Here is an 11,407-nt window from a genome sequence, read left to right as displayed (position 1 = left end):
GGAGGCTGGCAATGTTTACTTTCCATGCCGGCCACCCCCCCCAGCGCCTCCGAGCTCCTCGCCGCTACACCCCGCCCGCCCGATTCGTCCCTCTCCCCGATTCGCCCCGTTTTTTGCCCTCCCAAGTTGCTAGCTCTCCCCGATTCGCCCCTCTCCCCGATTTGCCCCGTTTTTTTGCCCTGCCCAAGTTGCTAGCTCTCAGTGAGGAAACTTTAGTTTGTGATTCCAAACTTAATTTTTAACCAGGTTTTTTGCCCTGCCCAACCAAGTTGCTAGCTCTCAGTGAGGAAACTTTAGTTTGTGATTCCAAACTTAATTTTTAACCAGGTTTTTGGCCCTGCCCAACCAAGTTGCTAGCTCTCAGTGAGGAAACTTTAGTTTGTGATTCCAAACTTAATTTTTAACCAGGTTTTTTGCCCTGCCCAACCAAGTTGCTAGCTCTCAGTGAGGAAACTTTAGTTTGTGATTCCAAACTTAATTTTTAACCAGGTTTTTTGCCCTGCCCAACCAAGTTGCTAGCTCTCAGTGAGGAAACTTTAGTTTGTGATTCCAAACTTAATTTTTAACCAGGTTTTTTGCCCTGCCCAACCAAGTTGCTAGCTCTCAGTGAGGAAACTTTAGTTTGTGATTCCAAACTTAATTTTTAACCAGGTTTTTTGCCCTGCCCAACCAAGTTGCTAGCTCTCAGTGAGGAAACTTTAGTTTGTGATTCCAAACTTAATTTTTAACCAGGTTTTTGCCCTGCCCAGCCAAGTTGCTAGCTCTCAGTGAGGAAACTTTAGTTTGTGATTCCAAACTTAATTTTTAACCAGGTTTTTTGCCCTGCCCAACCAAGTTGCTAGCTCTCAGTGAGGAAACTTTAGTTTGTGATTCCAAACTTAATTTTTAACCAGGTTTTTTGCCCTGCCCAACCAAGTTGCTAGCTCTCAGTGTGGAAACTTTAGTTTGTGATTCCAAACTTAATTTTTAACCAGGTTTTTGGCCCTGCCCAACCAAGTTGCTAGCTCTCAGTGAGGAAACTTTAGTTTGTGATTCCAAACTTAATTTTTAACCAGGTTCGTAAAAAGCACTTAAACAATGACAGAATAAAAAACCCCAGCCCTCACCTGTGTTTGAATTTCATTCACTCAGTCATTCATTCATTCTTCTCTATGCCACTCAGTCCCAACACTGTCAACCCACAAATTACCATTTCCCATCCCCTTAATGTACTGTACTGTACCTCTACCTGTACCTGTACCTGTACTGTACACATTGAATAACACTTAGTCATCCTGATAGAAATAACAAAAATATTTATTTACAGTTTTACATTTTGGGGGGGGGGGTTAGCATAACTAGGATAAATCGGGATCTTCTTCTATCACCATGTCTACAATGGACGCTGCATGTGATGTTGTGGCAGACCTCTTGGTTTTCGTGACAAACATAGTTATGGGCAGTTGTTGGCGCTTTTTCTTTTCCTTGGCTAACATGGCTCTGTATGGTGCAATGGTGTTGTCAAGGGAGGCCTTAAATTGAAAATAGCGAGTCATGTGGGGATCCCAAAGTTCCGCCATGCGTTGGAGATTTGCAGCAGCTCTGTTCATTTCTGCAAGCCGCTCAAGCGTTAGGCCAACATCTTCTTGTTCCTCAGCTTCTTCAGCTCCCTCTTCCTCCCCTTCTTCACTCGCTGACCTGGTCAGCTCCTCCAGATCTCTGTCTGTCAGCGGTAGGCCATGCTCATCAAGCAAACCATTGACTTCCTCTGGTGTCATGTCAACGAAGCCTTCTCCACCCAGTGCCTGTGCCAGCTTCACAGAGTTCTGGACTGCAGCATCTTGAATTTCTTCGGGAGCAAATCCCCTGTGAGCATGCACCACTTCTGGCCACAATTTCTTCCAGCAGGCATTCATTGTCTATGACTTCATATCCATTAAGGCACTCTGAATGTTCGTCAGACAAGATGCAATTGTGTACTGACGCCAGTAGGCCTTCAATGTGAAGTTTGCATCAGCATCCATTGCTTCCACGATGCTTGCAAGAGAATTGCGCATGTACAGTACCTTAAATGCGCGGATAACACCTTGATCCATCGGCTGGATAAGCGATGTGGTGTTTGGTGGCAAGAATTCGACTTGCACCCCATCATGTTCATGTTCCAGGTGATCATGGCCTCCAGCATTGTCCATTAGGAGAAGCACTTTGAAATTGAGTCCTTTGCCAGCCAAATAAACCTGCACCTGTGGGATGAAGCACTGATGAAACCAGTCCCGCGTGAGGGGTTTTGTAATCCATGCTTTAGGATTATGCATCCAGTACACTGGCAATGAATTCTTATTTCTGTTCTTGAGGGCTCTTGGATTTCGTGACCTATAGATTAGCCCTGGCTTCAGCAAAAATCCTGCTGCATTCCCACACATGATCAAAGTCACCCGATCTTTCATGGCCTTAAAGCCAGGGGCTTTGGCTTCATCTTGCATCAAGAAAGTCCTTGAAGGCATCCTCTTCCAGAACAGGCCTGTTTCGTCCATGTTGAACACCTGTTCTGGAAGGTAGCCCCCTTCTGCAATTAGGTCTTTAAACGTGCCCTGGACAAAGTTTTCGGCTGCACCTGTATCTGCTGAGGCAGCTTCTCCGTGCAATGACACACTCTTCAGGCCATAGCGCCGTTGAAATTTCTCAAACCACCCTTTGCTTGCTGTGAATGTGGCTGGGGCTGAGGCTGAAGAAGCAGAAGATGTTGACGGCTGGGGGTCTCCAGGGTCATCAGCGCCTTCATCTACAGAGAATGACAGGAAAGGGAGAGAGAAGTGACTTGAATGAAAGCATACAGTCCTTCCTTCCATCCATCCCTCCTTCCTTTCTCTCCCTCCTTCCTTCCATCCATCCCTCCTTCCTTTCTCTCCCCCCTTCCCTCCCTCCCTCCTTCCTTAAAAAACACTTAAATACACTTATAAAAAACACCAGTCCTTACCTCGGTCTACCCCATCTGCATCTGTGTCTTCAAGACGGTTGTACAATTGCTGCGCCTTGGTTCGGATAGTGTTCGTATCCAAAGCAATGCTCTTTTTTCGGCAGTCTTCTACCCACACAGACAAACCAGCTTCCATCTTCATAAGGCGTTTGTTTCTAGGCGTCACTACTCTTTTGGCAGCCTTGTTGAATGATATCAGAGAAGTTTGCCTTATCTTCTTCTCATCTTTCTTAATGTATCGCACAGTCGATTCGTTGAGCCCATAATGGCGACCAACCTCTACATTAGAATGTCCCACTTTCAGCATGTCCAACAGTTCAATCTTTTCCTTGATTGTCAGCATCTTCCGGGTCTTTTTAGCATCGCCGCCTCCACTCCGCATGGAACGTTTAGGTGCCATCTTCAAAGAAGTCTTCACAAACAGATCCAAGAAACAGATCCCAGACACAGATCCCAGACACAGATCCAAGAAACAGATCCCAGACACAGATCCCAGACACAGATCCAAGAAACAGATCCCAGACACAGATGCAAGGCACAACAACTCCAAGGCACAGATGGAAGACACAGCTCGAAGAAACGGCTCGAAGAAACGGCTCGAAGAACGGCTCGAAGGAACGGCTCGAAGAAACGGCTCGAAGGAACGGCTCGAAGGAACGGCTCGAAGGAACGGCTGCAAAAACTTTTGCAAAAGTTGCAAAACTGATTGCAATGGCAAAGCTGATTGGCCGAGATTTCGGCCAACCAGCAATGACGCGTGACGTCATAGGGCGGGAAAAACCAAGCACGTATTTAAAAAAAAAAAAAAAAATTTCCCGGAAAATCGCGATGTAGCGTTCGCGAGGATCGAGATGGTAACAATTGCTTTAAAATCGCGATATAGCCCTTTCGCTATGCTCGAGGACGCGAAACTCGAGGGATCACTGTATATAGATACAATGTATTTTCAAATTTTCAGAATTGTTATGACTATATTTCATAGTTTTGGAAATGAAATTATAAACTCAGTGAAGGATATGAAGAACAGTCCTATGCATCATTTCCCTTTATTATTTTTCCTAGGAAAGCTAATTACATTTTAAAATCAAAGGCACTTCAAATCCAACTTCTGAAGGAGCAGAAGTAAAAGCTGCAAATAGAACTTCAAGAGACAAAACTGACTATGGATAATATTGCCTACAACATAGTTGGTCAAATACTAGAAGGATATATAAGCAAAGGCATTACAAGATGGGTAAGACATCTCATAAGATTTTATTGATAGAAATCATATTGTGCCAAACTAATAAAATCAACTTTACCAATCAGAAAAGGAAGGGAAAGAAAAAAGAAATGGAAAAAAGAGAAAGAAAAGCAAAATAATGAAAGAAAAAACTATAACAGCTGGGTTTTTCATGAACTATAGTTAAATTTTAAAAAGCAGGAAATAAAGTACAATATGTTTGTTCCTCTGTAAAAGTTATTTAATGAACAGTGTTAAATTAATATTATGTTAAGGTAAGGACCAAGATTAGCCATTCTTTTCATGATGCAATCATATCAATGTAATATATAGATAAAATGTATTTTCAAATTTTCAGAATTGTTATGACTATATTTCATAGTTTTGGAAATGAAATTATAAACTCAGTGAAGGATATGAAGAACAGTCCTATGCATCATTTCCCTTTATTATTTTTCCTAGGAAAGCTAATTACATTTTAAAATCAAAGGCACTTCAAATCCAACTTCTGAAGGAGCAGAAGTAAAAGCTGCAAATAGAACTTCAAGAGACAAAACTGACTATGGATAATATTGCCTACAAGATAGTTGGTCAAATACTAGAAGGATATATAAGCAAAGGCATTACAAGATGGGTAAGACGTCTTATAAGATTTTATTGATAGAAATCATATTGTGCCAAACTAATAAAATCAAATTTACCAATCAGAAAAGGAAGGGAAAGAAAAAAGAAATGGAAAAAAGAGAAAGAAAAGCAAAATAATGAAAGAAAAAACTATAACAGCTGGGTTTTTCATGAACTATAGTTAAATTTTAAAAAGCAGGAAATAAAGTACAACATGTTTGTTCCTCTGTAAAAGTTATTTAATGAACAGTGTTAAATTAATATTATGTTAAGGTAAGGACCAAGATTAGCCATTCTTTTCATGATGCAATCATATCAATGTAATATATAGATAAAATGTATTTTCAAATTTTCAGAATTGTTATGACTATATTTCATAGTTTTGGAAATGAAATTATAAACTCAGTGAAGGATATGAAGAACAGTCCTATGCATCATTTCCCTTTATTATTTTTCCTAGGAAAGCTAATTACATTTTAAAATCAAAGGCACTTCAAATCCAACTTCTGAAGGAGCAGAAGTAAAAGCTGCAAATAGAACTTCAAGAGACAAAACTGACTGGATAATATTGCCTACAACATAGTTGGTCAAATACTAGAAGGATATATAAGCAAAGGCATTACAAGATGGGTAAGACATCTCATAAGATTTTATTGATAGAAATCATATTGTGCCAAACTAATAAAATCAAATTTACCAATCAGAAAAGGAAGGGAAAGAAAAAAGAAATGGAAAAAAGAGAAAGAAAAGCAAAATAATGAAAGAAAAAACTATAACAGCTGGGTTTTTCATGAACTATAGTTAAATTTTAAAAAGCAGGAAATAAAGTACAACATGTTTGTTCCTCTGTAAAAGTTATTTAATGAACAGTGTTAAATTAATATTATGTTAAGGTAAGGACCAAGATTAGCCATTCTTTTCATGATGCAATCATATCAATGTAATATATAGATAAAATGTATTTTCAAATTTTCAGAATTGTTATGACTATATTTCATAGTTTTGGAAATGAAATTATAAACTCAGTGAAGGATATGAAGAACAGTCCTATGCATCATTTCCCTTTATTACTTTTCCTAGGAAAGCTAATTACATTTTAAAATCAAAGGCACTTCAAATCCAACTTCTGAAGGAGCAGAAGTAAAAGCTGCAAATAGAACTTCAAGAGACAAAACTGACTGGATAATATTGCCTACAACATAGTTGGTCAAATACTAGAAGGATATATAAGCAAAGGCATTACAAGATGGGTAAAACATCTTATAAGATTTTATTGATAGAAATCATATTGTGCCAAACTAATAAAATCAAATTTACCAATCAGAAAAGGAAGGGAAAGAAAAAAGAAATGGAAAAAAGAGAAAGAAAAGCAAAATAATGAAAGAAAAAACTATAACAGCTTTGTTTTTCATGAACTATAGTTAAATTTTAAAAAGCAGGAAATAAAGTACAATATGTTTGTTCCTCTGTAAAAGTTATTTAATGAACAGTGTTAAATTAATATTATGTTAAGGTAAGGACCAAGATTAGCCATTCTTTTCATGATGCAATCATATCAATGTAATATATAGATAAAATGTATTTTCAAATTTTCAGAATTGTTATGACTATATTTCATAGTTTTGGAAATGAAATTATAAACTCAGTGAAGGATATGAAGAACAGTCCTATGCATCATTTCCCTTTATTACTTTTCCTAGGAAAGCTAATTACATTTTAAAATCAAAGGCACTTCAAATCCAACTTCTGAAGGAGCAGAAGTAAAAGCTGCAAATAGAACTTCAAGAGACAAAACTGACTGGATAATATTGCCTACAACATAGTTGGTCAAATACTAGAAGGATATATAAGCAAAGGCATTACAAGATGGGTAAGACATCTTATAAGATTTTATTGATAGAAATCATATTGTGCCAAACTAATAAAATCAAATTTACCAATCAGAAAAGGAAGGGAAAGAAAAAAGAAATGGAAAAAAGAGAAAGAAAAGCAAAATAATGAAAGAAAAAACTATAACAGCTGGGTTTTTCATGAACTATAGTTAAATTTTAAAAAGCAGGAAATAAAGTACAACATGTTTGTTCCTCTGTAAAAGTTATTTAATGAACAGTGTTAAATTAATATTATGTTAAGGTAAGGACCAAGATTAGCCATTCTTTTCATGATGCAATCATATCAATGTAATATATAGATAAAATGTATTTTCAAATTTTCAGAATTGTTATGACTATATTTCATAGTTTTGGAAATGAAATTATAAACTCAGTGAAGGATATGAAGAACAGTCCTATGCATCATTTCCCTTTATTATTTTTCCTAGGAAAGCTAATTACATTTTAAAATCAAAGGCACTTCAAATCCAACTTCTGAAGGAGCAGAAGTAAAAGCTGCAAATAGAACTTCAAGAGACAAAACTGACTATGGATAATATTGCCTACAACATAGTTGGTCAAATACTAGAAGGATATATAAGCAAAGGCATTACAAGATGGGTAAGACATCTCATAAGATTTTATTGATAGAAATCATATTGTGCCAAACTAATAAAATCAAATTTACCAATCAGAAAAGGAAGGGAAAGAAAAAAGAAATGGAAAAAAGAGAAAGAAAAGCAAAATAATGAAGGAAAAAACTATAACAGCTGGGTTTTTCATGAACTATAGTTAAATTTTAAAAAGCAGGAAATAAAGTACAATATGTTTGTTCCTCTGTAAAAGTTATTTAATGAACAGTGTTAAATTAATATTATGTTAAGGTAAGGACCAAGATTAGCCATTCTTTTCATGATGCAATCATATCAATGTAATATATAGATAAAATGTATTTTCAAATTTTCAGAATTGTTATGACTATATTTCATAGTTTTGGAAATGAAATTATAAACTCAGTGAAGGATATGAAGAACAGTCCTATGCATCATTTCCCTTTATTACTTTTCCTAGGAAAGCTAATTACATTTTAAAATCAAAGGCACTTCAAATCCAACTTCTGAAGGAGCAGAAGTAAAAGCTGCAAATAGAACTTCAAGAGACAAAACTGACTGGATAATATTGCCTACAACATAGTTGGTCAAATACTAGAAGGATATATAAGCAAAGGCATTACAAGATGGGTAAGACATCTTATAAGATTTTATTGATAGAAATCATATTGTGCCAAACTAATAAAATCAAATTTACCAATCAGAAAAGGAAGGGAAAGAAAAAAGAAATGGAAAAAAGAGAAAGAAAAGCAAAATAATGAAAGAAAAAACTATAACAGCTGGGTTTTTCATGAACTATAGTTAAATTTTAAAAAGCAGGAAATAAAGTACAACATGTTTGTTCCTCTGTAAAAGTTATTTAATGAACAGTGTTAAATTAATATTATGTTAAGGTAAGGACCAAGATTAGCCATTCTTTTCATGATGCAATCATATCAATGTAATATATAGATAAAATGTATTTTCAAATTTTCAGAATTGTTATGACTATATTTCATAGTTTTGGAAATGAAATTATAAACTCAGTGAAGGATATGAAGAACAGTCCTATGCATCATTTCCCTTTATTATTTTTCCTAGGAAAGCTAATTACATTTTAAAATCAAAGGCACTTCAAATCCAACTTCTGAAGGAGCAGAAGTAAAAGCTGCAAATAGAACTTCAAGAGACAAAACTGACTATGGATAATATTGCCTACAACATAGTTGGTCAAATACTAGAAGGATATATAAGCAAAGGCATTACAAGATGGGTAAGACATCTCATAAGATTTTATTGATAGAAATCATATTGTGCCAAACTAATAAAATCAAATTTACCAATCAGAAAAGGAAGGGAAAGAAAAAAGAAATGGAAAAAAGAGAAAGAAAAGCAAAATAATGAAAGAAAAAACTATAACAGCTGGGTTTTTCATGAACTATAGTTAAATTTTAAAAAGCAGGAAATAAAGTACAACATGTTTGTTCCTCTGTAAAAGTTATTTAATGAACAGTGTTAAATTAATATTATGTTAAGGTAAGGACCAAGATTAGCCATTCTTTTCATGATGCAATCATATCAATGTAATATATAGATAAAATGTATTTTCAAATTTTCAGAATTGTTATGACTATATTTCATAGTTTTGGAAATGAAATTATAAACTCAGTGAAGGATATGAAGAACAGTCCTATGCATCATTTCCCTTTATTATTTTTCCTAGGAAAGCTAATTACATTTTAAAATCAAAGGCACTTCAAATCCAACTTCTGAAGGAGCAGAAGTAAAAGCTGCAAATAGAACTTCAAGAGACAAAACTGACTGGATAATATTGCCTACAACATAGTTGGTCAAATACTAGAAGGATATATAAGCAAAGGCATTACAAGATGGGTAAGACATCTTATAAGATTTTATTGATAGAAATCATATTGTGCCAAACTAATAAAATCAAATTTACCAATCAGAAAAGGAAGGGAAAGAAAAAAGAAATGGAAAAAAGAGAAAGAAAAGCAAAATAATGAAAGAAAAAACTATAACAGCTGGGTTTTTCATGAACTATAGTTAAATTTTAAAAAGCAGGAAATAAAGTACAATATGTTTGTTCCTCTGTAAAAGTTATTTAATGAACAGTGTTAAATTAATATTATGTTAAGGTAAGGACCAAGATTAGCCATTCTTTTCATGATGCAATCATATCAATGTAATATATAGATAAAATGTATTTTCAAATTTTCAGAATTGTTATGACTATATTTCATAGTTTTGGAAATGAAATTATAAACTCAGTGAAGGATATGAAGAACAGTCCTATGCATCATTTCCCTTTACAGTGGTACCTCGAGATACGAGTTTAATTCGTTCCGGACCTGGGCTCTTAAGTCGAGCAGCTCTTATCTCGAACGACTTTTCCCCATAGGAATTAATGTAAATAATTTTAATTGGTTCCAGCCCTCAAAAAACTCACAAAGTTAGTCTAAATTATGCAGAAAGACATGTTTTTAATGAAGAAATGTACATGTACATATAAATGAATAATGAAGTTTCTTTCACTTAACTTGTAAACTTTCTTAAACTTTTAAATTTACATATGTTCAACTTCTCTGCCACCCAATCCTGTAGGACAGAGGTCCCCAACCCTTTTTGCACCAGGGACCGGCTTTAAGCGATCAAGAGAGGAATGGGTGAATGAATGGACGGAGGGTGGGAAGGAAGGAAGGAAAGAGGGAAGGGACAGGAACAGAGGAAGGAAGCAAGGAAACTTATGAAAGGGGAGAGTAAGAGAGGAATGAGTGAAGGGAGGGAGGGAGGGAAGAAGGTGGGAAGGAGAAAGAAAAGAAGAAATAGAGGAAGGGAAGGTAAAAGAGAGAAAGAAAAAGAGCAAGAAAGAAAGAAAGAAAGAAAGAAAGAAAGAAAGAAAGAAAGGGGGAAGGGACAGGAACAGAGGAAGGAAGCAAGGAAACTTATGAAAGGGGAGAGTAAGAGAGGAATGAGTGAAGGGAGGGAGGGAGGGAAGAAGGTGGGAAGGAGAAAGAAAAGAAGAAATAGAGGAAGGGAAGGTAAAAGAGAGAAAGAAAAAGAGCAAGAAAGAAAGCTGCAAGCACCCCCCCCCCCGAGCCCCCCAGGCCGGCTGCAACCTTTTAAAACGCGCGCCGCTTCGCAGCTGTCTCCTGAAGCCAAACGCGGAAGTTAGCGTTTGGCTTCAGGAGACAGCTCCTTGGCGCTTGTATCTCGAATTTGGGCTTGTAAGTAGAACAAAAATATCTCTCCCCTCCCAGCTCTTATCTCGAGTTGCTCTTAAGTAGAGCAGCTCTTATGTCGGGGTTCCACTGTATTACTTTTCCTAGGAAAGCTAATTACATTTTAAAATCAAAGGCACTTCAAATCCAACTTCTGAAGGAGCAGAAGTAAAAGCTGCAAATAGAACTTCAAGAGACAAAACTGACTATGGATAATATTGCCTACAACATAGTTGGTCAAATACTAGAAGGATATATAAGCAAAGAATTTCCGGTTCCGGTTGGGGAGCAGAGAGGAGGGGTGGGACTGCTGCTCCGCTGGCTACGGTAGATAACATCAAATAATATAGGAACCCCTGGTTAATGCTATACAGGACTTGCAGTTTTGGAGAGGTGAGCATTTGCTGCCGAGGAGGACGCTCGCCCCCTGCTCCCCCCGCGCTGTTTTCCGCTCCTCTTTTACCCCAGGCCCGGCAGTTTGATCAGCTGGGCTCCGAAAATGGCGACTGCGGCATTGTGATGTGGCTGAGCCGCCTGTCATCTGCGGCATCGAGACACACAGCCTGTTGCCTCCGTTTGCTGTTTATTTGTTTCGGAGGGACAGAGAGCAGTGAGAAGACAGAGCCCCAGAGGAAGACACTCCCTTATTTAATCTGGGGAGATTCTGATGCCTCCCCCCTTGCTCCGCAGCGTTTTGCAGGCTGTTTTCTTTTCGCAAGGGAGATATCACCAGGCAATCAGCTGGGGCTCGGATAATGGCGGCCCCCTGATGAGAACTGGAGCCGGCTGCCGCTTTGCCTGTCTACTTCCTGCTTACCATCGGCTGTTGTTCGCTGTTTCTTTTCCTTTTGCTGAGTCATCTGCTTGCTGCTGCTGCTACCTTAAGTGGTTGTAATATTATCGGA

At 37.2% G+C, this 11,407-nt stretch overlaps 1 long non-coding RNA gene across 1 annotated transcript; it reads left to right on the top strand.

Moving 5' to 3' along the window:
* The first annotated feature begins 5,262 nt into the window (after positions 1–5,262).
* LOC139156122 (uncharacterized) lies at positions 5,263–10,768 on the top strand. Its single transcript, XR_011557242.1, has 8 exons — positions 5,263–5,432; positions 5,883–6,052; positions 6,503–6,672; positions 7,123–7,294; positions 7,745–7,914; positions 8,365–8,536; positions 8,987–9,156; positions 10,611–10,768. It is a non-coding gene; the product is annotated as an uncharacterized lncRNA (long non-coding RNA).
* Positions 10,769–11,407: the final 639 nt, after the last annotated feature.

The sequence above is a fragment of the Erythrolamprus reginae genome, unplaced genomic scaffold (assembly GCF_031021105.1).
Source record: "Erythrolamprus reginae isolate rEryReg1 unplaced genomic scaffold, rEryReg1.hap1 scaffold_315, whole genome shotgun sequence".
NCBI lineage: Eukaryota > Metazoa > Chordata > Lepidosauria > Squamata > Dipsadidae > Erythrolamprus > Erythrolamprus reginae.
Note: the sequence above shows the minus strand (reverse complement) of the source record. Positions and strands in the feature narration are given on the sequence as shown.